The sequence below is a fragment of the Cavia porcellus genome, unplaced genomic scaffold (genome assembly GCF_034190915.1).
Source record: "Cavia porcellus strain 051 isolate PalLab524CR breed Dunkin Hartley unplaced genomic scaffold, mCavPor4.1 scaffold_13, whole genome shotgun sequence".
Taxonomy (NCBI): Eukaryota; Metazoa; Chordata; class Mammalia; order Rodentia; family Caviidae; genus Cavia; species Cavia porcellus.
In genome coordinates this window covers 11,383,432-11,407,291 of record NW_026947496.1, presented here as the reverse complement: position 1 = coordinate 11,407,291, position 23,860 = coordinate 11,383,432, and the positions used below count along the sequence as shown (strand labels likewise).

General features: G+C 47.2%; 1 protein-coding gene and 1 long non-coding RNA gene across 9 annotated transcripts in view; one reads left to right on the top strand and one right to left on the bottom strand.

Moving 5' to 3' along the window:
• Fars2 (phenylalanyl-tRNA synthetase 2, mitochondrial) overlaps window positions 1-23,860 on the bottom strand; it is a 453,335-nt gene that overhangs the window by 112,695 nt on the left and 316,780 nt on the right. The gene's annotated exons all lie outside the window — the stretch shown is intronic.
• Window positions 459-10,395, top strand: LOC134478485 (uncharacterized). The gene is made up of 4 exons (XR_010051119.1): window positions 459-733; window positions 981-1,428; window positions 4,561-4,649; window positions 4,910-10,395. It is a non-coding gene; the product is annotated as an uncharacterized LOC134478485 (long non-coding RNA).

The following is a 23,860-nucleotide window of genomic DNA, read 5'->3' as shown; positions in this document are numbered from 1 at the left end:
TATTCTGAGAGCTTGATATGAATCCATGCATGTAGCCCTCACAGTCAACACAGGAATAGCACATCTATTTTATGTAGAAATAAAAGGAGAGAGCAACTGGATCCGGCGGGCATCCAGGTCACAAAAGAACAGGCCAGGTGTTGAAATCCAGGAGGAGCGACCTGAGGTTCTTCCCTCCTGACCAGGACACATGCTGGTTCATGTTCCGGCTTCTCCTGAAGGACCTGCGTAAGGACTGTTCACAGTCACCTTTTTAGAGGTCTTAACAGCCGTGTATAGGCGTACTGCAGGCATCTGGAGAAACCGACTCCTGCCTTATCCTGGTAGAAGCAGCCCGGGGACAGGGGTGGGGCAGGGAGCCGCTTTCCAGGGTGTTTTCCGTCAGGGGCCACCCAGAGCTCTGCCCTGACTCTGTCCACACTGCTATCTGCGTGGCTTAGCAGACAGCAGAGGGGTACTGGAGCATGATTGTCAGGTTTCATAAACTGCATTCTGCTCCTCACAGGGAAGTCCCTGCAAAGCTAAAGCAATAAGATGCATACAGAACAGCAAAAATAATACTGTTGCCAATGCATCATAAGGATGGGGAGACCATAACAAATAAAAAGGATGGTCTGCAATAAACAAGTTGAGAGATGAAAAGCAGATTGAAAACAACAACGACAACTTTGTAAATGTTAGGCAGCTTAGCCGTGTGTGAAGTCAAAAAACTAGAGACGACACCACGTCAAAGGTAAGCTGTGCTCCTTCCAGCAGGGGGCCTGCTGTAGGCTGCCCTCCTCTCTGCACCTTCTTCTTTCCACAACCTCACACGGCCTCCACTCCGCAGTCCCTGTTCCCAAAGGACCACGGGGACCACGCTTTTCCCAGTTGTCATTTCACATTTTCACATGTTATTTCATCACGTGGCTTCTCCCTGTGGCATAGGTGATAAGCTCTCGGGGAAGCATGTCTATCTTTGCTTTCCGCTCTATCTGCAGTGCCCAGCACCCGGTGCACACTCAGGGGAAGAAACGAATGAGTGAATGAGCTGATGAATAAAGCGACCAACTGGACTGCGGACCAGAGACAGCATGCTCTCCGCACACTGTATCTATCGAAAGGCAAAGCCAGGTTCCGGGGCAGGGCAGCTTCCGGCGGTGACACACCTGAGACACACAGTCTAGCTTCACGAGGAAGACAGTGGAAGAGGGCAGGGGCGGAAGGCCGCAGAGCAAGGTTCCAGCCAGCTTCAAATGGAGATGCCGGGGCGGTGCATCCAACACTTCCCTCCTTAATTCACAGGGAAAATGCCGGGGACAACCCCATGCGGATTCTGCAGGACTGAAACTGAGTCGTCCATGACCTGATCACATTTAGTTCCTTTGACACCTTTGTACCTTGTTCCTCTGTGCCTGTCTCCTTCCACCAGACTATAAATTGTTGAAGGTAAGACCATGATCTGCCCGCCGGCATGTGGCATTTAAGTGGCTCTGGTGTCCAGCCTAGCTTGGGCACTCACAGGTGCTTTTTCATGAATGACTCAAGGAGAAGAATAAACAAATGATTAAAACCAAAAGCGGTTCCTTTATACTTGTGTAGATGGCCAAGCTGAAACAGGCGGGATCTACCAGGTATTTGTACTACCCACCCCTCCAGTGGAGGAGCATGTTCTAGCAAAGGCAAGGAGTTCGTAAGTATCTGCTTATCTGAGTCCTTTTACTCAGTTATGAGTTCCTCAAGTGACCACAGACCTTTATTTAATCTGTCCTTGTTCAGACTCTCTCTCTCTGCCTCTCTCTTTTTGATGCCTCCTTGGCACTGAATGAACTGAAGTCTGGTCCTAGCTCTTACACTAACTAGTTAGGTTGCTCTTGACTAGAGAGCTCCTACCTCTGGACTTAAAATGAACGTGTAGGGCCAGGAGACCTCCAGATCTTTCTCTCAGCTGCAGCACGTGATGAATCCATGATTAGTCATCTGAACAAGCAGAGAAAAGCTGGAGACAGCCAGGGCCTTAGCAGGGCACTGACTACAATGGTTCACATACGCGTGCACTGCATTTTCCATGTGCTCATCGGTCCAGGCAATGCTAAGACGAGATCACAGTAAAGCAAGGGCTAGCTAACACGGGCATTCTGCAGAGGAGTCCTCTAACAGGTGAGCACGTCCCAGAGAACATAACTGTGAAACAGGGTGAACAGGCATCAGTTGTGGGGACCCAGCAGCTAAGAAGACAGTAATTCAAATAAAATATGAGCAAAATTGAATGAGAATCATTGGAAAGGATGATTAAACAACTTTAAATGAATTTAAAATTACCTAATAACTTGGTTTTATCTTGGGGAAAAATGCTTAATTTCTCCTAAAATTTATCTCCAAGAAAACTTCTAGGACAGAAACCCAGTCATATATTTTGATAAGCTCATTTGATACTAAAAAGTTCCACTCTGTAACAGAAAATTTAATGGCAAATTCTTGTTAGTGTCCACCCAGTGCATACGAGGGAAAAGCCATTAGGACCCTGACCGTACGGTGCTGTGGGACACACATGTGTTACAGAAGCGAGGACACGGCAGACCATTGTGTCTGAAGTCACGCAGTCGGGGTCCGAGGTGACACTGATGTGAACACAGGACAGACTGCAGTGCTCGCTCGCCGCTGGCCGAACCCTGAGGGACACAGTAATAGCTCAGTGGTCACCTGTGGTTTTCAATTGTGGGGTTTTTGCTTCGTTTTGTTTTTTTGGCTTTTTTCTTTCCTTTTTGGTTTAACTATTGGGGATGAAAAACTTTGAAAGGTGTGTTCAGAATGCCGGGGCACCAAAGGTACTGTGCTTACCTGTGGCACCCACACCGGCCAAACCTAAGGCAGCAGGGAAATGCCCCGCCTGGCTGAGGTTAAAGTCACGCTGCATTACACAGGAAATGCCTGAGGGTCACAGAAAGCGAGGCAGTGGCATAGCAGAGGAGATGGAGCTCATCTGTCCTGTTGTCTTCCTCTGTGCGCGCCACACAGAGGCTGCCTTTGTTCCCTGCTGCATCCCCAAGGGCAGGGACTGTGACACAGCCTAGGCTCTCCCGGCCAATCACATGCAGGAGAATGACTAGGAGGAGGCTGGGGATGCATTAGGGTTACAACAGCGCAGATCCCTGGAATGCAGCTCATGTCTCCCTGGAATGACACGTGCTCCCGCCATCCCTGCCCCCAGGAGGAGCCCACTCATCCCTCTCACGTGACTCTTTCCAGATCTGCACTGCTGTCACCAAGTTCGAAGGCTAAGGCTGAGTCTGCTTTATCCTTCACTGTTTGCAGTCAGCCCCAAGCCTTCCATGCGGCAGGTGTTCAATAAACACAAGGACCTCTCTCCACTTTTGAGGCGGTGGGAGGGTCTGCAAAACAAAGGTCACTTGTATTATCAAGCAGATTACAGATACCATGTGTTCTTTTTGAAAACCACACTCACAGTTACCTGCAATACGAAGAAGTACAGACTGAACATTCTTAACTCAAAAAATCCAAAATCCTCCAAAATCTGAAATTCTTTAAGAAGACACAATGCCACAAGTGAAAATTCCACATTTGATTGCATGTAAGAAGTTACAGTCAAAACACAAATGAAATTTAAAAACAGGATAAAATTATTTTCATGCTTTGGGCATAAGGTGTAAATGACACAGAAATGAATTCTGTGTTTTGACTCGGTTCTCATTCTCTCTCTCTCTCTCTCTCTCTCTCTCTGTCTGTCTGTCTCTCTCTCTCTCTCTCTCTCTCTCTCGATATGCAAATATTCCACAATCAAAAAATCTGAAACATTTCTAGTTCTGAGCATTTCAAATAAGAAATATTCAGTATGTATTGTAAGATGATAAGGGATGCTTCAACAAGAGGATCCAAGTTCACTACCATCTAAGGTTCTGCCAGAAATGAAAAGCATTTCAAAATCAATTTATCAATACATAGACACTTGATATAAATATATATGTGCAGATGAATACACATATATGGCTAGATTTCCTAATAAGCTTTCCCTGTCTTTGAAGAAGAGATAGAAATAAAATAGCATATTGCGCTGAGCAAGTGGCATATGGCACACTTTATAAATATGTGTGCTGTCTCTCTCCCTCCTGTCCCCATCTTATACACAAACCCCCAAATCTGGCTTCCAAGCCACTGGCCTCTCACCTTCATCTGAGGGGCTAAAATAGCACCTCTAGGGTACAGGACATTTCCCTTACAGTCTGGGAGGGGCTTGCCGGTCACTACCCATGGGGCACTGCATGGCCAGCCTCAGAATGTGGCTGAGAATGTGATGCCTTTACGGCCCCATCCCATCACAGCAGAGGTGCTTCCGGCCCTCTTCTCACCCACTTCCCCAATCTCTCTGTGTGGCTACTGCGCGTCTAACAGGGCCCGCACCTGCTGACACACACTGCCAAGGTCTCTGTCCACAGAGCTCCCTGCTTTCTCTCTCCCACGGATGTTAGCAACTGACAGATGGGAGGGCCGAGGGCTCTGGGCAAGTCTGAGCGGTGGGCAGCCACTGAGCACAGCCGACAGTGGTGTTTTATTTCTGCATAGGATATGAACTTGTCCTTGAAAGAAGGTGGAAAACATTTATGGAGCTTCCAAGAAGATGGAATGAGTTGATTTTGTCACAGTATTGCGAGGTACGTATTCCTTTTTAAGATGCAGTTTTTGCTTGCATCAAGGCTGTGTTTGTACATATTTGAAGGATCAAGTAAGTCTACGCACTTATTCTGACAGGCGGCAGCCCCCACACCCTGTTCTGCCACACACTCTGCTCTCTCGAGGCAATCTATTTTCGGTTCTCAATTCTATGGGAGGTACGGCTGAATCTTCACATAAGATATTTTTATTGCTACTGCTTGGTTTTTTTTTGTTTTTTTTTTTTTTCTTTTCATTTCAGGCGTTACAGTTGTGTGTGGTGACATACCAGGGACAGTTCTGGGAAACGCATCATTAGTGATTTTGTTATCCTGCAATCACCATAGAGTGCAATTGCACAAACCAAGATCTGGGGACGTCGCCAGGCAGAATCACATCCTCGGATCCCTGCTGATGCATATTCCAGTGCTTCTCCTCCGCAGAAGAAACATGCCTGGACCTCCCACACCTCCCTGCCCCAGCCCCGCCCTGCCCAGCCCCGCATGGTGCCCCATCCTTGTGCTGTAGGGATGGAGTGGTCTCCTCAGGTCATGATTCGCACCTGTCCAGCTCACAACTAAGGCTCCTGCCTACACAGCCTCTGGTTCTCCCCAGCTCCATCCCTGTTGTCTGCATTGTTTCCCCTGCTCTGAGGGAGGTGGAAGACACAGTGAGGTGCTCTGGGTGCAAACTGCCTGGGTTCGAGTTTCAGTTGTGCTGAATTTTTTGCTGTATCATTTTGGGCAAATTATTAAGCACTGAATATATCAATCCCTTCATTGGCAGAAGGAGTTAATGACTATCTTCTTAATTGGATGACTGTTTGGGTTCAATCATTAACACATGCACGCTCAGAAGTGCATCTGGCACACGGAGAATAGTCAGGAAATGGGAGAAGCGGTGAGGGTTGCCACGCTGCGGGCAATTATTTCATCCTCCTGGAGTGGCGGCTGGCACCTTCCCATCTGCTCCGGGGTCACAGACCACAGCTGGGGATGGCCTTCACCCTTTTCTAGCACCTGCTTTGCCCTCTCTACAGAGTAAATCCCCAGACTTCCACGGCACGAAACTGTGTTGCTTACTGAGCTAAGTGGTCCTTTTGCTGCCCAGAATTGGGGAGGAAAATCTGTGCTTCTGCTTCTCATATGCATTTGCAACCAACAGCCTGTGTTAGCCCTATCTTGATGCCAGCTTTCAGAGGAAACGGGTGCTACCCACTCCTCAGTCTTTGCAGGAGGCAGGGAGCCCGCATGTTAAAGTTGGGTTGTTTCGTGCCTTTCCCCAAGCAACCTGGGTTCCAGTTTTCTGGGGTTTGCTGAAGGTAGCTACCACTTCTTCATCAGCCTTCAGCTTCCAAACATGATGTTGCTGAGGTTCCCTCTCACTTTTGCTTGGTCCTTAATTCAAGCATGAAAATTTCAGTGTAACTGCAATGGTATCTTGAAGCCACTGAGGCTAAGGCTTGTGTTCCATCTGCCATCTTCAATCAGAAGTCTGTTAACCTTACTTCCCGCTGAAAGGAAGCTGGGGGAACCAAGAACTTGGTTGAAGCCTGAAAAACCTGAGCCTAAGTTCCAACCCCTTCCACCGGAGCGCATTTCCTCTCTGGGGACACAGGCCACCCTCCAGCAGGAGTCCCCTGTGAGAGGTGTGCTCCACTTTGAAGCCGGAGCCTGAGTAAACAGCATCAGAGTGCAGGACGCAGGTGATCTCTTCAACGATACTGCTGCCTCACCCCATTCTGTACGCTGTCCCGAGCATCCCAGGACTTTTGCTCGGTCCTCTGACCCTTGTTGGAAGGGTTCTTAACAGGGAAAGGATGGGGTTCTACAGTGGGGCTCTTTCTCTTGCTTGCCTGACAATACGACTGTCAACTATAACCATTCCTAGTAATCAGAATACTTGTGAGAGATCTAGATGCCCCTTCATGCAAGTCTGGGGTCTTTTTGTTTTTTTAAACCAAAAACACAATGAAGGGATGTGGTTAAGCCCTCACTCACCGATCCTCTTTGCTCGTCTTTTGTGAGTAGCTTAGACAGTGGCTGCCCAGCCCGTCCTGCGGACCCCACTATACAGACAGATCTGTCCTCCAGAGCCCAGTGGATAAGACCACAGGGTACAAACCATGGGAACTGGGGCTTGATTCCCAGCTTTGTCACATACTACCAGTGTGGACTTTGGGCAAGTTACCCAAGTTCTCTAGGCCTTGGTTTCTTATCTACAAGGTAGTAATATCTATGCATTCACTGAGGGATTGGCATCTCTTCAAAGGAGATACCACATGGTAAGCTCTAAACATAGCATCTGGTCTGGTGTCAAGCACGACATCACAGGTGGCATTGCTGGGACTGGAGCCCCATAGTCAGGATACACTGTGCCCGGCCCTCTGCACAGGCCCCTGGGCTTACCGGAAGTAGTGACCTCAAAGTGACCAGGGTTGCTCCCAGCTACTCAGCTTCCAGACAGTACATACATCAGACAGAAATTTTGGTTATGTAAAACTTTAAATGAGTGAAATGATGCAAGCCACTTTAAGGATACCGGAGATAAACGATCTATTTATATTTTTATGGGGAAGACATAAATAGAAAAAACACAGCACCCAAAGAAATGTTCCTTGAAATATATGTACAGCATGGATGAAGGAGACGCAGAGAACAAACAGATGCTAACTATATACCTTCTCACATCAGCCATAACTCTGTAAGACTCGTTAATTCAAAGACATTTATCAGGCACAGTTACAATCACAAAAATTAACCCTCTGGCAAGCTGGGCACAGTGCACGTCAGCGATTGCTTTTAAAAGACTTTTTGCTGTAAGTCTGCTAAAAGAGAACAGCAAAGAGCTCCTAAATCCCAGCCCTATTGATCCACAGACACCGTAAGTACATGGGACCATTTATTCACTCAGTGAATATTTACTAGGTGACTGCAGAGTGCCAAGGTCTGTCCTTACTCTGAGGACAGCACACAAGAACAGGGACAAAATTCCCATCTCCACAGGGTGCATCTGCTAGTGAGGAAAGGTAGACACTAAATATGCTCATCGATATTTTTAAATAACTAAAATTTCTATAAAGAAAAGCTAAAAAAAAGTTGTAGATTTGAATGATACAGTATTTCAATTAAAGAGGGTTCTGTAAAAAAGAGAAAAAATAATCCAGCCTTTGGATTTGAAGTCTTTGAAGTGTAGAGGACAGAAAAAAAGGCGAGGCAAAAGATAAGAAAGAAGGCATCAAAAAGGAGGTGAAGGAGTCCTGTGGTTCACGAAGCAGGACCCACAGCAGGACACTCAGCCCGACAACCCGGGTCCAAACCCCTCCCACGGTAGTGAATGCATCCGGAACCACAGGACAGAGCAGTGCCTCTGGCGGGGAGCCCCTGGATCCGGGGTGCAGACACCTGGTAGGGTTAGGAGGAGGCCAGGTGGCTGCCAAGGGACTTCAGGGAGGGCGCCTGACCTGGGGGGATTCACTCCCCACTGCAGCACACGACTGCCACCTCTGGAATTATCCAATGTGTCCCAGACTCCACACCAGCCACACAAGGATTTGTTTGTTTGCAATGAGAGATGTGACTATCTTTAATTCCAGAAGACAGTGGGTCCCATACTTTGTGCATATGAATTCATTTAATTCTCACAACCATCCGAATACCACAGAAAACACAGTTATCGCCTGGAATTGAGGCACAGAGAAATTCAAATAACAGCACGTGAGCACAGAGCTGTGATTCAGGTCCAAGGAGTTCGGCTCCACACGCTTGCCGTGGTTTCACCTTATACTGCATGCTGACCCAAAGAGCTGAAAGCTGAGTGCGTCTAGAAATCTGTCTGGGCCTCGAACTGTGTAGTGTCCTTCATTGATTATTCCAGAGAACTTGAAGTACGCGCTTGTATTTCCCTGCCTCTAACGCTCGTCCTTCCCTGCCTGACCTTCTGGAAACGGGATGCTTCCATTTGCACCTGGGTTTGCTCTGCTGTTTAAAGGACAAAGGGCAGACTCCTCTCATTTTCCAAACGAAGGAAGCAGTGATTTGGGAGTGACTGAAACAAGCTCTACAGTCTCCACGAGGACGCGGAAAGCAGCGGTGGTCAGTCACCATGCGTCCCAGCGTCTGATGTTAGTTTCCATTTTATTCTGAGACCATGGCTGATTACGCTGAATTCTAGTTTCAATTCCATGTCTTCCTCCTCACCTTTGCGGTCTAGCTCTTGGACCAAAGCAGCTGATGAGTATGTATTGATTATCCGCTACATGTCAAACGCTACACTAAAGAGCCAGAGATGAGTAAGGCACTGGTCCCCATCAGGGAGGGAAGGGAGGAGGAGCAAGAGGCCTGAGGTCAGTCTCACCACTGGGCGCAGCATGGAGGAGTGGACCCAGCTCACTGGTACGAGTCACCAGGAAGAGCAAACAGTTGTGCCCTTACCAGCCGCAGGTAAGGAACACGGGCAATGAAACAGAGCCAAAATGACACTGGCCACGGTTCTCACCCCCCAGCCAGTCAGGGCTGAAAACCAGCGAGGAGACCCGGGGTGGGGTTGGGATGGGGGTCCTCTCGCCTCTTTCCTACTCTGGTGCAATTATTTGTGAGGAGTTAGGAACAACCTACTAATTACGGAAACAGATTTACATTCCAGGCCCTGTTAGGAATGCTTCATGGGACACCTGCCCTGCTCAGGAGAAGACAGGTCACTAACTGAAGTCCAAGACTGGCCATGGCAGAGAGCACTGGGGGCTGTGCAGTCCCAGCCTCCTCAGTGGACAGGTGGGAAGGGGCCCATGAGCTGACGTGGCCGGTCACCCGGCTGGCTGGTAACAGCCACTGCCGCTGGGCATGGTCCTCTCTAGTTCTCACTGCCATCTTGTAGCCGAGGTGTTAGGGGCAGCTGAGATAACTTGCAAAACAGTGGGATACCACAGGAATAAAGATGCCATTTAAAAAGCCCTCAAGAAAGACCCACAGGGACCCTGAGAAAATCTTGCAGATTTTACCTTGTATTTCCCTGCTCTCTACCTGATCAGTTCCAGCTTCTTATTCTACTGGAAAACTCACTATCTTAATCTGCCAAACCATCAGAGACTTACACTGAGAAATACTGGCTGGGCCCCAAGAACAGGACAGCCCCTGGCTTCCTTCCTATCCCCTGCTTCCATGAAATTGAGAGTGGGGAGAAAAAAACCAACTTGTAAAAACGTGTCACTCTTTGAATGGGGAATGAGACAGCCACTCACCACAGGGCACTAAAGACAGCAGAGCTGAGAGGGTGTTGGTGTTGTTGTTGTTGGTGGTGTTGTTGTTGAAAAGCCTCCGGTTTATTTAGCCTGCAGCTTCTGAACATACGAAGCCTGTGCAGTTTACTTTGATTTGTCACCCACGCCAGTTTTGTGAAGCACCAGGTCCACTGAGCGCACCCACTGACTGTGCCAGCCAACACATTTGTCAGGACAAAGGAGGGTCCCAGCCCTTCTGCAACCAGAGCGCCTTCCTCACACCCAGGGCCTTCCCCACTGCTGTGCTCACAGCCTGGATACTTCAGAGGATGGAGAAGCAGGAAATGGCAGTAAATGAGAGGCAACCCTGCCTTTCAGCTTTCATCCCTGTCATTCCTGAATGAATCTGTAAAACCCGCCTGAGTGTGGGGACCAAGAAGGGGCTGGGCACTCGTCCCTCATCCCTTAGGGTTTGTTAATCTCTTTACACTCTCTTCCAAGGTAATATTCAAATAAACCACATGGCTCAATTTGCTTTGCTTGTGACTCTGAATAAATCCAAACTCACGGCAGACGCACTGGCACAAACCCTTGGCCGTGTTCAGCACATTCTGGCCATTCTAATTCTGCCTGCATGCAGATAAATGGGCCCATGCAGGCCCTAATTCTACCCCAGGGGCAGGACACCTGTCATGTGTTTGCAGGGGCGGCTGACACTTACTGGCAGGGAAGGCTTTGCTGGACAGAGTCTATGAAGGGCTCAGCATCCCTGGGCCGAGTCTCCGGGGGGAGTTTCACTCTCTTTTCTACATTACATTTAGATGGCTCCTCAATGATCCCGAATGTGTGACTGCTCCTGTTTGTAAACACAGTCAGAGAATGACGGCTGTAATAAAATACTACTAATTCTAGCTTCTCTCGATTCTTTTGCAGAGCATAAGGATTTAAAAATCCGTATCCTTCCTTCTAGGAGTAGGAAGCAATGCTGAAGCCTTAGAAACCTGGTAAGATAAGCATGCAGCCAGTGATACTGAATTTAGAGCAGGCAGATGAAACCTGGTCCGGTGGGGTGGGGAGGAGGCGGGGCATCACCTGGCAAGAACCTGCCAGGGAATCCTGTGGCTAAGGGGTGCTGTGTGTTTTTAGATCACATAAGCAGATCTAGCTGGCTGGAGTCCTTTCGGCTATCTGCAGACAAGGGTTAAAAAGGATTGGTCAGCAGTAGAGCCCCTGCATGGCTTACAAGGAGACCCTGGCAAATGTCTCTCCCTGGGCGGCTTAGCAAGAGGAGCACCACACAAACATTTCTGCTTCTCGGTGGACTGGAGTTTTTATTATTGTGTCCCATGCAGTACTCACAAGAGGCTGGAAATTCTTTTTCCTGGTGGCAGTAAATGCCCCTGTAAACACTCCTCTCTCTCCTCTACAGACACCAAGCAGTCTTCATGCCACACACTCAACCTCGCCTGCCCTCAAGTGTTTCTGCCTTTGCTAAACTTATTCCAAGTCTTTTATCCACTTTGCTGGGACCCTGGCATCTATGTTAGGATAATGAAGCCCTCAGCTACTACTTGGGCTGGTAGATTTTATCAGGTAGTCTGTGCTTGAAAACCGAGAGCAGCAACTTCTGGTGACAAGGTGTAGCTCCTCACACCCACCTCTGTACCGCAGCACCCCTAAGTCCCATTTCTTGCTCTGTCTTTGGATATAAGGCAGCATATGCTGCATTTCCTTAACATCAATGTGATCCTGTCAGCAATGCCCAAAATGTGGAGCAGATGTTGGCCAAATGAATGAATGAATTTCGACACCGCTCCTGGAGTAAGCCTCTGCGCTGATTAAACACCCATGGCCTGCGCACTGCAGCTGCTACTTGAGAATTTTCCTTCTTATATTCATTTTATGTCCCTCTGATCTCACATCTTGTTTCTAATCACAGCTCAGAGTGAAACACATGTAAGGTAATTACTCCTCGGTGCACCGTGGTAGCTCTCATTGATTAGAAATCATTTTTGAGGGAAAACAAGGTGTTCTGATCAAAGCTGGATTATTATTGCAGCTCTTGTCTCACCAGGTACACTTGCTCCCTCCCCCGAAGGAAATTGTGTGTGTGTGTGTGTGTGTGTGTGTGCGCGTGTGTAGCTCATGGGGGCATTTAGAGGTATCTTTTTTTTTAAATTTTAGAATGGAGCTGTTTATTTCTGCAATTAATCTCAAGTCAACATTTCTGGAAAAAGTTCCTACCCCAGCTCCTTGCAACTCGTACACTGCCCTCTTCATGCCATTCTCCTTGGTCTCCTTCTCTAAGGCTGTGGGGCACTGAGGCATCGGCACCCAGCAGGACCTTCTCAGACCCTCCAGCCCCTGCCAGTGCTGGCTGCACCCACAGACTGGCCTCTTGAGGTGATGCGCGTTCCCTAGCCCAAAGCACTGCAGCTCTGTCCTCCTCTGAAGGTGTCTCTGGCCTTTACCCTCATCAAAATGGCATCTAAGGATGGAGACAAAAGCTGGAGCGACATGCACTGAAGGAAGCTTGCTTGTTTTTTGTTTTGATGTTTGAAAAATCATCTCCCATTCTAGTCCCGGCAGAGCTGGGTTAGATTCCACAGGCTGAGGGAGGGAAGGCAGGATGTGCTGCCTCGTGAGCTCCCAGGTACTGCGTTAGGGGGGGAAGCAAAGCGTAAGACACCGCGACTTTGGAGTTGCCAAGTTTTCTCTCTGAGTATCAGCTTTACCTGGGGGAAGCTATCATTAGTCCTTAATCTAAGCAATCAGAAAGCTTAAGCAATGGACAAGTACCTTTAAAAAATCGTATCAGGTATTTAGAGTGTTCAGAAGAGCTCTTCCCACAAACCATCCTGGCTCAATGGAGCTGGAGTAGTTTCTACCACTCTACATTTTTAGTGTGCTACAGAAATGAACTTACCCATCCATGATCAATTACAGGTATGGAAATATGTACCATGTTTCTGCTATCATGCAGAATATATAAGCAGACATATAGTATAGGCACGCATAGATGTATGCGTGCATGTGTGTGTGTATACACAGGCAGTGTTAGCATAAGTGCAGGGGTCTTACTCATTCAATGAATATTTGCTAGGTGTTCAGTCATTATGGCAAGGGCCCAAAATAATATATCAACAGATTTCCTGTCTTCAAGGTTTATAATCTAGTGAGAAAAACATGGAAGTGGTAATATTTTAATAGCCAGTGTTTTTCCCATGGGCCTACACACATGCACAGGGAATCCCAAAGATGAAGAGCTCTCTCTGGAGGACGGGGTGTCAGGAAAGGTTTTCTAAAGAACATAGCTTTGCACTACACTGTGCAGCGGTTTGTCCGAGGCCCGTGGGCATGAGGTCTTTGATACCTAGCGCTTGGTGCACGTGATGACTCACAGACAACCACTCTGGGCAAGCACTGGTCTTCTCTGAGAGCTCCCTGGGCTGAAGGCCATCCTGACTTTCACCAGCTGCTCTTGACATTGGGGAATGCACCGGGGAGGCTGCTTTAGTCAGAAGTGCTGAGGAGCAAAATGCAGCGGGCAGCTCAGAGCACAGAGGCCACATGGCAGAGACGCCTGCTGTGCCCAATGGGTGGCTGTACCTTTCCGTGTTTGGTTCGGGGATGACAGCACTGTAAGAGAGATGCGCACCCAGGGAAGAGTGGTGTTTTGAAAATAAAGCCGATTTTCCAGCCAATTTTTCCAGAGTTATTCACGATTCCCACGGTACCCCCCCCCCCAGCAGGAGGCCACGTGAGCCCCTTTCCCAGCCTGCACCGTGAGGGTGGCAGTGGGGCTTCCTCTGGAGTCCTCTGCTGGCACTGGAGCTCCAAGCTGCCTGGCCTTGGGTCTGCCATGCTGACCCAGAAGCAAGGTGTGGCACAGTCAACACTCAGATTTAACTCAGCTGTTCTGTGCAATGGGCATAAAATCAGGCTGTCTTTTGTGCCCTGCTGTGATCCACAATACCCAGGAACAGAGCCCAGCACTTACTTACACAGGGTGGGCACTCAAGAGTGTGAACGTGTGTACAAGCACGCATGTGCACTAGGGCCACATGAACAGTGCTCATGCAAAGTTAACTGGAGTCTGGGGAGCAGAACCTTTAAACATGCAGTGAGGCACGTCTGCGACCCTGGCGCCCCAGGAGGCTGCTGCCGGGGGATGGATCACCTGGGCCAGGAATCTGAGAGCGGCCTGTGCAACACGGTGGGGCCTCGTCTCAAAGACATAAAGATGAACACAAAAGCTTAGTCTGATAACTGAGTGGATAAAGTAAAATGGACCCAGACTTTAAGAAAATATTTAAAAACTCGCCAGGTGAATGGAGAGTTTATTAAAGAAGCAACTTAGCTTCAAGAAAGCTTGAGACCCTCTCAGGGCACTAACACTCTGATGCAAGGAGAACAGAGCCAGAGCCCCTCATAGGGCCTAGCCAGCGACGGTGAACCTTTCGGGGCTTTCAGTGGTAATAAACAGCCGGCTGTGCACGGGGCCACAGGCTTGCACCACTGGTCTAGGATGACACCGGGGACCTGAAGAGGAAGATGGCCAGCCTTGAATACCCAGAGACATGGCCCTGGCCCCACCTACGTGGTCCTGTGTGGGGACCTTGGTCAGTGACCCCCACGAGTGCTAGGCAATGCTTTCCGAGACTCTGTCGTCAGGAGTCTTGGGGGCACTGTGCTCCGCTGACCCATTTGTAAACAGAGCCTGATGTGAACTGAGGGAGAGAGGCCCACAGGAACCATCTCCCTCCACTGAGGTAAGAGGAATCTACTTTCCCTTCTGCAATTTCCCAGGCTTCTCTGACTCTGTCTGATGTGGCTCCCAGGTGAGTCTGCATCTCCAGGAGCCCTTTAAGCACGGGGAGAAGCATTCTAACACCTCATTTGCAAATTTAAAGCCATGGCTAACAGCCACATGCCTTCTGGTTATATAAAACTCTCACGATGGGACAGGAAATGCAAGAGCAATGGGAATACAGGGACCACCAATGTGAAGAAACACATTGAAATGAAAATCCAGTCAATCAATCAGTCAGTCAATCAACAAAGTACTTGGAAGTGACACAGAAATCACCAAAGGAATAGAGAACAAACTCCCAGGGCCAAACCTATTACTCATTAGAAACGTTTTGTGTTTCCTTCTGAGGCAGAGACTTGAAAGCTGCTTTTGCAAAAACAAAAACGTGACTGCAGATGCCCACCAGGTCACCAAGAGCAGAGCTCGGCTTGACCTTTGTTTCATACCATCAACCTCATTCCCTTTGCCCCCAGCACCGAAGGTTCAGTAACTTGGCCAGTTCCACACTGCTCCACACACAAGGATGCTACGTTGTTCACGGTCCACAAGCTGACAAGAGAAAGTCACAAGTGCCACATCTCACACCCTACCTCATCCTCCTTCAAGACTGCAGATGCCAAGATAAGAGATTCACAGAGACTCAGCTACTAATAGGTGGCCGGAAGTCTCCTCCAGTGCTTGCCCTCAAAATAAGGTCACCTTGGGGTCCACAGACTGGGAGCCCTAGCATCTCCGGGAGGAGGCCTCCTCTCCTTACTTTCAGCGCCCACCAGGGCCTGAGACTTGGGTGGAAACCGAGGGCTAACCATGAACGTCCCTGAGCCACGCACGACGGCTGAACTGTGCCCCTTGGTTTTGTATGCTCCTCACAGCCGATGTACTGGGCAGCAGGCAAGGCTCTGAGAGGTGATTCTGTTAAAACAGGGCCATGGGGTGGGCTCTAATCAACCCCAGGGCTTTACAAGAAGGTAATAGGACACAGTTGCAGAGGGATGGCCACACAAGGACACATGGGGAAGACAGCCATCTACAAACCTCAGGAGAAACCAACACCTGATCTGCTGACATCTTGATCTGGGACTTCCAGCCCCAAGTGTGAGGAAACACTGTACTTTAAGCCACCCAGTCTGGAATATTTGCTACACAGCCCTAGCTGACTGATACAGGAGGTGCCTCTATTTCCTTTTGCATGCAGGGCCCTTTGGCTGAGAGTATTTCTCCTCACCGCACAGTGCTTGAAGTGTCTTCTCTCCCTGTATCAGGCCACATGGTTGTCTGTTCTCCCTGACTGAGATCAGTGAAGCAACCCACTGCGTGAGGCTGGCACTCAGGCTGACCAGAAACCCTCAGGGCACAGGGCGACTCAAGGGTGCCTCTGCTGGGCTTCAGGGTGAGATGGACAATTACTGCTGACCTCCTGGTGAGGGGCCAAGCCTAGGCGGCTTCCAGGACCATGCCAGTTCCCATGGGAACCAGGCACTGGTCTCCCTTTCTGTTTCCCATTGTGTGTCTGCTGACTTCCTTCTCCGTACAATGCCATTCTCTGCCTCACTGCTTCTCAAGACAGACGATGGGAAAGTGTCTCCATCAAAAGGAGGATGTGACCTCTGTCATCTGCAACTGTAAATTCTCTTGTGAGTTGGAGGTCTGCGTCCAGTCAGATGCAAGGCTACAGAGGATGCCTCACTGTGCAGGACTGCTGCCAGGACACACTGCTCTGGACTGCGAGAGAAAAGCACTTCCCAGAGAAGGAGACACCACTGAGAGCCAGGTGACTGCCCCACAAATGACCACGACCGTGTCAGCACTCTACACAGCCACACGCAGGGTCCTGCAGCCAAACTCGCAAGCCCACTGTCATATGGAACTCCTTCACTGAGACCTCTGCTTTCGGTCTTCCTCTGGAATGTTGCCATTTTCTCAGCTACATTTGGTGTTATAACTGCATAAGATTTTGAATTATGAAACACACATTAGACATCTCCAAGCAGAAATGCTGACTCAACAAAATAACTGCATTACGCTTCCTTAGAACGCTATCCCACAAGAAACGCTAATACTTCCTCCAAATCAGTACAGCGCAATGGATGATGGCAGAATACTGTCATCTCCTAAAAGTGATGGGCAGCCCTTATTTCATGATGACTGACTACAACTCCCTGGTATCACGTACATCAAGTGAGGTGCTCAAAGCCAAGTCAGAAGACACAGCACCATGCGTCTTGTGTCTGCAGCTCCCTCTGCTATGCAGACTCCATGGGGCAGACTCGGCCTGCACTGACACCCTAAGAAGGAGACAAGGCCCACCTAGCTGCAAGACCCCAAACCCTGCCCTGCACACGATGTGCCGGCTGCAAACCCCACACCGCTGTCCCTGCATCCTTTGTGTGCTTTCTGCTGTGCTCTCTACCTGTTCCTTACGTCCTGCAGCCCTTACTGTGGTTCAGAGGAACCAGCCTAACACCGCAGCCCTTTCATTAAAGTACTGAAAAAATTACTTCCACAGATCTGTCCTTTTTCCTTTGCCGTATCTTCAACTCAGTTTATTCTTTTTTCCTCTTTGTATCCTTAGTCTATCCATGATCTGTTCCTCATTTAGCCTTGAAGAAGTGATGTCAACATTTGGAATAAATTATTGCCAAGCAACTGGATGCCTGTCGTGAGTGTGAGCTTTACCACAGTGAACATAACAAGCAAAGCTTTCGCACTACAACTTGGCTGTTCTTGGCGGGTGTTTAATGTGTGCCCTTGGCTGTCATTAGTTTCTCCCAGGAGAAACTCACCTACTAGGATGTTACCACCACTACCAGCAACAGTGTACCCTGATTGTACGCTTATTCTGTGCCCATCACTGCAAAATAACTTTATGAGGCAGGTTCATTGCGAAGCCCATTTTAATGGTAAAGAAATTGAAGGTTAGGGTCCCGGAGCTCACGCTGTCTCTGGCTGTGCTTCTTTGTCTAGGGCAAGGTAGAGAACCTGTGACGCATGTGCAGCAGCTGTTAGCATCAGGAAAGCTCTCACAAGTTTCCAGCACTGGGCTAAGGGTTGTCATGAGCCCCTGGATGAGGAAGGAAAGTGACTCTGTCTTTCGCTGAGAACAGGAACCTGAGTAAACCAAGCCAAGATGATTCGCTTCCTACACAAGCTCCATGCAAAAGCTGGGTGCACGCCCCAACTACTCCTGAGGTAAATGCAGGAAGATCACAAGTTCAAGGGCAGTGTGGGCACACAGTGACACTCTCACACACACAGGAAAAGCGGCACTGAAGTGCACTGAGTTCACTGCGTTCAGTTTGCAGTACCAGAGGGCAGGGGGAGAAAAAATTATGCAAAATAATTGTACAATACATTCACTTATTGTAAATGATTCGTCTTATAAATGGTATCAGGAAAGTTGGTTAACTGTGGAAAAACAGACGTATGATCCTCTCACCTTACCACGCCATAGTAAATTCCACATAAATCTGGAAATAACAATCTTATGATTGAAATGATTCAGGAGGAAATATAAGTAAATATTTATGTGATTTTTTTTTTTTTTGGTGAACAAGGACTTTTTATGTGTAAAAGCAATGGAAGAAATAAATTTCAAGTTAGATATGACAATGCAAAAAACAAAATATTCCTAGGTCTTGAACACTATGATGAATAATAAAAGGTAATAATAATGTGAAAAAGATTTATAAAAATGGCAGCCAATGGACTAGTATTCTCGGTATATATGTAGCTTACAATAATTGATATGAAACATTATTTTTTATAAAACCCCAACAGAAAAATGGACAACAAAGACTTGAAGCATTAAGAGGAATATACATGGTTAATAAACAAGTGGAAGACTCTTCTTTATTAATCATTATAAAATGATGTAACTACATGCAAATAAATGTAACTTCTCCACATAAGAAAAAGCATTAAAATCTTAAAAGAGTATGTTATGCAAAGTTCTTTTAATATGTACATGCACATATTTATCCTACATATTTTTAAAAAGTCAGTAGACAGAGAATATAAAATGTGAACAGTGCTTATCTCTCTGGGGTAACATGAGAGAGAATTTAAATTGCATTCCCCATAGTTTCCTTTTCTAAAGTAAAGATCCACTAGATTCTAAAAGCCTAATACTTTCATATTTAAGAAAGAAAAGGAGGAAGATAGGAGGGAGGAAAGAAAAAAGAAAGAATTTTTCATCTTCAACATTTGGAGTGATAAAGAGCTACTGTCCAGAACGCAGTGGGCCTTGCTTCACAAACAAAATTTGTTCCAGGAATTCAGAAACAGTCACGTTTGTGTTTTGCAGGAAAGATGGCTGCAGTCATGTTTGTTACCTGAGGTGGAGTTTGCAAACAGCAACAGAATTTTGGCAAATGCTTTTGGTGATCTAAATTGTTTACAAACAAAAACATGCATGAACTGAGTTGCCATTGTATATACAGAACTCTTATAGTGCGACAAAAATAGTAAACTCAATTAAAAAGGGAGCAAATGATTTGAACAGCTATTTCTCCAAACAAGACATATACATGTCCACGAAGTACATGAAAAACATTCCAGAACGTTTAGTCACCAGGGTAACACCAAGAGAAACCTCAGAGATAACAATGATTTCTGCAAGGATCTAACAGCAGGAGGGAGGGAGAGGGAGGAAGAGGGAAGACAGAAAGAACACTAAAGGAAGAAAGGAAGAGAGAAAGACAGAAAAGACTTGAAGGAAAGAAAGCAGAGAGGAGGGACAGACAGAGAAAGAGAGGGAGGGGAGAGAGAGAGAGAGAAACAAGTGGTGAACATGTGAAAAAAATGGAATCTTAAATTGCAGATGGAAATGTAAAATGATTCAGCTATTTTACAAAAATAAAAAAAGTTTGACACTTCCTCAGAAAGTTATACTTAAAATTATGCTTAGTAGTTTCACTTTTAGGTACACACATAAAAAGAATCTAAAACAGGTACTCAGACACACACTTGTTCCTGTTATTCACAGGAGCCCAAAAGTAGAAAGAACCCAGATGTCCATGGAGAGCGGAACAGATGCACAGATGGTGTACACACACAGTGGAGAGTTAGGCTGCCCTGAAAAGGCAGGATTCAAGTGCCCAGACTGTGGATGAACCCCGAAAACATTATGCTAAATGAGAGAAGCCAGATACGAAAGGTCACCTATCATATGATTCTGTTTAGGCAAACAAGTAAACCCATAGAAACACAGCGCAGACCGGTGGTTGTCAGAGCGTGAGGATGGGGTGGAGGGGGATGATTACTGAACGTACAGCATGCTCCTGTGGGGTGACGCAGTGCACCTTGTAACTAAGGAGCGATGCTCACTGTAGGTCACTGAGAACGCACTAAATTCCACCCAGTGGTCACTTGAAAACGGTTAACTGTTTGCCATGTGAATTTTACCTTAAATAGAAAGAATAAAAATATTTGGAACAGGCTGTCTGCAGCAACGGCTGCGATGAAGTACAATCTAAATATCTCTGTGGCGCACCCCTGGATCCGTGACTGCGTCAAAGTTGAGATGCAACAAACAGTGTCGCCCTCACAGATATTCTTCGGACACCTGCGATGCATCGTTTAGAATATATCCTGCAATATTGTGCTAAAATATATCGATTCATTTTTTATCAAGAGTAGGAAGCTGGCTGTAAAAACACAACATAAAGGTCCAAGTTATAAACACACACAAAACTTTGAAATGACAGGAAGAGATAGAGACCTAAACACACAAAATAACAAATATGTGGAGTAGACAACTGCAAAGACCTAATTCACCCTAGGAGGGGCACAGCCTGGTGAAGCGGGGTTTTGCTGAGCAGATCACAAGTGCTCTTGCCCCGGGAGGAGACAGCCCAGTCTCTGATGATGATACGTCCACTTGTTTCGCTACAGTAACCATTTCACTACACATGCGTTTTATCACATCACATGGTATATCTTAGATACACACAATAAATGTATTCTTTTAAAGTGTCAGGATGGTTTAAACTAATCTTAACTAAACAAATTTACAATTGAGAATACAATGACTGCCCTGCCATGTTTAAATTATAGCATGAAGTGTAAGGGAGAAAAAAATCATCTTTTTACCACTGTAAGCAGGAAATCCAAGTATTACTTAAATCGCAAAAAAGTACAATTACACTCTATAAATCTAGTCACAGCCTATAGGATCAGATCTCTGGTCTCCCCCTGGCAGGGCTGTGACCAAGTGAAGCTGCCTATGGGCGAGGTGGTACTGGACACCCAGGATGCTTTGCGGATATGGAGGGGAGTTTCCTCCAGGAAGACAGAGGAGCAGGTGCGGCCTGGGCAGGCCCTAATTAAAATCCCAAGACACCGGTTTCTTGAGAAGCATCTGAATCAGCTCTGCTTTGAAGGTTACCACAACCTTGAGTTTAGGTTTTCTATTAACTACTAGAATTTTTCCATCTTGAATATCTATATGGATCTCCTTTACTTAAACCATGCTAAGAATAGCTCCTATTCAGGCTAGTCTTCTCAGAATTTGATCTGTTTAATATTGCCAGACATATTATGTTCGCGCAGCAGACATAGTGTAACATTATTTGGGATTCATATTTAAGTAGGTTCTCTAAAGCAGTAGGGCTCCCAAAACTAAGATGTTCAATGGAGACATTCACTGATTCCATGTAGGTCAAAAAACCCCCTCACCATTCCAAATATAATCCGCTCTTCCATTTTCCCTGCAACACACTCCTCACACCTTCCTCTCCTGCCCCACTTTCTCTCATCTTGGGACGCTGTTTTTGGCTTAAGGGGTGCGCTGAGGTCAGGCCAGGTCTAATCGTGAGAACTGTGTACTTCGTATTATACTGCACTTTAGCTCCCAAGGAGTAGATACATCCTGTAGAGGTGACAATTCCACGCGACAGGAGAACAGATGCCCCTGCCATACAAAGCAGAAGGGAAGTGTATGCAATTTTAAGGGCTTTTTCTTCCCATGTGCCATTTTGAGAGACACTGATCAGAGTAGGGTGCAAACTCCATTCATATTTTCAGGCCTTAATTTGCATGCCATATCCTTAAGTTAGACACTTTGGCTATGCTTTAGGAAGCAAATTGAATGAGGCTTGTCTTAAGTGGTCTACCCCACTGCTGGGAACTCTGATCTCTAATCATACATCCACATTCTTCCTCCTGAGTGCACCTAGGGATACCTCTCAGCGGTTTTGTTTCACCTTTTACGTGAGCTCTATGAGGATGAAAAATAAAAACAAGTAAATGACGGCCAAGTGAAAATTTCCTGCAGCATGATTCCAGATGACACCTAGCAGACACCTAACCATGAAAAGGCACACAGTCTGCTTGCTCCATGAGACAGCGATTCTTCCACCCCACCATGCCTTGAGCCCTGGGGCTGCCTGGGCTCTGTCCTCATCGTACCTTTTAGTATACTAGACACTCTCTGGACCTGGGGCCTGGTCCAGGTCCCAGGGTCCAGTACACAGACTAACACTGACCTTTCCCATGAGCACTTATGGCAACACTCTTACATCCTGCCTCAGACTTGGGAAGTCCCGAGGTGACCACATAATCTCCTCTGCCAGAGCAGCCTAGTTCATCCCACCTCAACTTCCAGCAGAGTCAGGCATCAGCAACACAGAGATCCTTTGTCTTCAGGATCTTTTCTGAATGGACCAACTTTCCCATAGGGTATAACTTCTTCCCACGACGCCCTCTCAATTTAGACCTTTATCTCCTCAATCAGATCACTAAGTCACGATCAGACTTGTCTCCCAGCCTCCGACCCTAACCCTGCGTGACAATGATCATCGTAGTAAAGAGAGCTCATGGCTTAAAATCAGTGAGGAGCTGGATTCATTCAATGACCCTCCAAGCTTTTCTACTGGGCAAGTTCACATTTTCATAGGGGAATTCAAGTGCTATGGTTTGAAAGTGTCATCCAAAAGTGCAAACTTAACTCTCAAACTTATGTGGAGGTAGAGCTTGGGAAGGCAGTTAAGATTAGATGAGGTCACAGAAGAGAGGCCCGCACGATGGATTAGAGGAAGAGAGACCCAGAGCCAGCCTGCTCCATTACTGTGCCATGTGACGCCCTCTGTCACATAACGATGCAGGAAGAAGGATCTGCACTGTGCTGAGGCCCTGCTCTTACATTTCCCAGTCTCCACAGCAGTATGGAATAAATCTGTGTGCCTTATAAACTTCCTGTCTCAGATGTCCTGTTACAGATGCAGCCCCCAGCCCCTTCTGTACTCTCCAGCTGCATTTCTCCCTGTTTATGCTTTCCATGCACCAGCCACACCAAACTATGTGCACGTCTCTGTCTTTCTGCACTGCACACTTCTCAGTCTGCTTGGAATTTACTGGCCCCTCCTCTTTGTCTTGGTTACTTTTTTCTTGTTTTGAGACAAAATACCAACACCCAAAATTAAAGAAGGAAAGATTTACTTAGCTCACAGTTTGTGGAGGTTTCAGTCAGTAATCAGCTCGCTGAAAGGCAGGGTGGGATGGCACAGGGGCAACAGTTAAAGGCAGCAGAGGACAGCAAAGGAACAAGAGCAAAATGGGGACCAGCAAGCCTCTTTTCCTCCTTTATCTGGAACACAGGCCACGCCCTCTCCAGGGCAGGTGTAGCACCCACGGAATCTCCTTGCCCTCCTCTTGTACAGGCTCAGGATGTTTACAAAGTAAGACCCTGGCTCCCTGCTGAGTCACTTAGTTAAACTTCTAAACTTCTCATGTTGATGCAGCATGTCAACCATAACACATACTGAATTCTTGTTTGTTTTTCATGATTCAGTGGAATCCTCTCTACGTTACTTCAGTATTCAAAGCAAAGTAAGGTGCTGTTCCTGTTTGAAACAGAATAGTTCTCATTTCAGAGGCTTTCCACACTGGATTGGAAATATTGATGCTTCTTCCTCCTATCAGGCTGTGAGTGCCCTGAGAACAAGTGCTCATTTTTTAAAAAAGCATATCTCCTGACTAGAAACATCACAGGCAGGTAGCAAAGTGCCTCACTCATGATAAGCGGTCAGCTACAACTTGACCTGATGTGGATGTTTAGCGATTCCAGTCAAGAGGGAAAGACTCAATTTTAGAAGGCTTAGAACCTCCTTGACTCAAGTGATGGAGACCTGCATTAAGCCAGCTTTCCTAACGGGAGATTGTCGATGAGCTATGAGACCGGAGGA